We start from the raw sequence: 1,931 nt of genomic DNA on the forward strand, positions 1-1,931 counted from the left end.
TGTGACTGGCAGTTTCCCTTCACTGACAAGCAAAGAAAACAGGCTGCACGCGCCTACAACCGCAATGGCTGCACTTGAGTGGGCACAATTTCTCTTTATTTACAAAATAGTTACAAAAAAAGTAAAAAAAGCTTTGCAGTTGCTCAATCCGTCTTCATTTTACGGTCAGTTTAAAAGATTTTTGTGAGTTTTTGAGGTGGGAAGCTGCCCACTCCTCATTTGCATTAAGTAGCCTGGATTCAAATTTCTTCTCAAAAGTCACCGCAATTCTACCAGAATGCATTGTGCCACTGTTCACATTGACCATGAATGGGAAGTGTGCAAATTATGCTTGGCAGTGGACACTGGGAGCAAAATTCAGAAAATGTCACAATTTTATTCAATATCAATTTTCGATTCAAAAACGATTCTCAATTTTATAAAAAAGTAAATGTAAATGTAGGTACTTTTCCCATGTATGTATGTATGTATGTATGTATGTATGTATGTATGTATGTATGTATGTATGTATGTATGTATGTTTATATATATATAGTTAATCCATATTATTCATGTGGACATGTTTGTCATTTGGTATTTCAACATTCTGTTGTGGTGTATGCGTATGTTGTGTGTGATGTCTGTAAGCTACTGAGATCTTGAATTTCCTCTTGGGGATCAATAAAATCCATTTATCATGTGATTGAAGTAGACATACAATAAAACTTTTTAAAATCTTACAAAAAAATTGTACTTTGTTTTTTATTTTTGAAATATGAATACATTTTTGGAATTCTCTGAATTGAGTTTGAATCGGTAGAGCTTGTGCAAATCGATTTTTTTGCACACCCCTAGTGGACACGTGTTATAAAGCTCACTACTTACTGTAGCTTATAGCTTACGCTGTACTTACTTTAACTACTTACGTTTGTTAACTCTGTACTAAAACAACATGTCTGTTTTTTTAGTTTTTTTAAATAGGGTAAATCTAGTGGATTTGAATATGAGTATGAAAGTGGTATCAATCTACGCTTTTAATTTGCAGCACAAAAGCAAAATGTCCTTTTCCTTTAATTTCAAGTTGGAAAGGATAAAATATGTACTGTTCTTTCTCTTCTTCACATTCATGTTATTAATACTGCATAATCCCAAATGCTCAGAATAAAGAGTCATCCCTGTTAACTGGAATGGGCTGAGCTTTGATGCCTTGCCCTAATCAGGTTCATTACACAGCTAGTAAAAAACAGACAAGAGTGTGGGAAGTCACAAAAGAGGTGTTCTTCATTTCCGTCCTGCTCTCCCAAATGAAAAGGCAAAGATCAGAGAGGGTGTTTCATTGAAATATTAACACAGGTGATCAGAAAGTCTCTCAGGCTTCATCTGGACTAACTCTGCCGACACTCCTGCAACCTGCTCTGTGTTTCCGACTGCTGGTGATTCAAACCAGCAGCGTGAAGAAAAAAATGGAAAGGGTCCCTTAATTTGACCCATGTGGCAAGAGAGAAGAAAAGAGAGTGAAGGTGTCAAAAACGTTCTCCTAGCTGGTTCACTGGATCGTAATGGAGCTGATTTGACCGTGTTACAATATGCTTCACCGTTCACATCAAGGGAAAGACAGCAAAGGTCATGGGATAGCAAGGGGTAAGTCTTTCCAGGTGTAGAAAGAACAAGAAAACAGGAAAATAAATTCATCAGGTGAAAAGCAAATAACTTGTTTCTCACAGAATTAACTTTTCTGAGAGAGAATAGAAAGGGGACGGTGCTTGATGCAGGCTTTCTCATTTGTTTGAAATGGTTATGAATGAGTGCGGTGGCCACACCCCGCCCCCCTCCCTCCCTCCACCCACCCACTCCACCCCACCCCTCTCTCTTTCAAACCCCCTAGATGCTGGCCCTGCCCAGGATAAAACGCAGGACAACTCAGCCGGTGCCTCCACAGAAGACAGGACTGA

The sequence above is a fragment of the Etheostoma cragini genome, chromosome 9 (genome assembly GCF_013103735.1).
Source record: "Etheostoma cragini isolate CJK2018 chromosome 9, CSU_Ecrag_1.0, whole genome shotgun sequence".
Taxonomy (NCBI): domain Eukaryota; kingdom Metazoa; phylum Chordata; class Actinopteri; order Perciformes; family Percidae; genus Etheostoma; species Etheostoma cragini.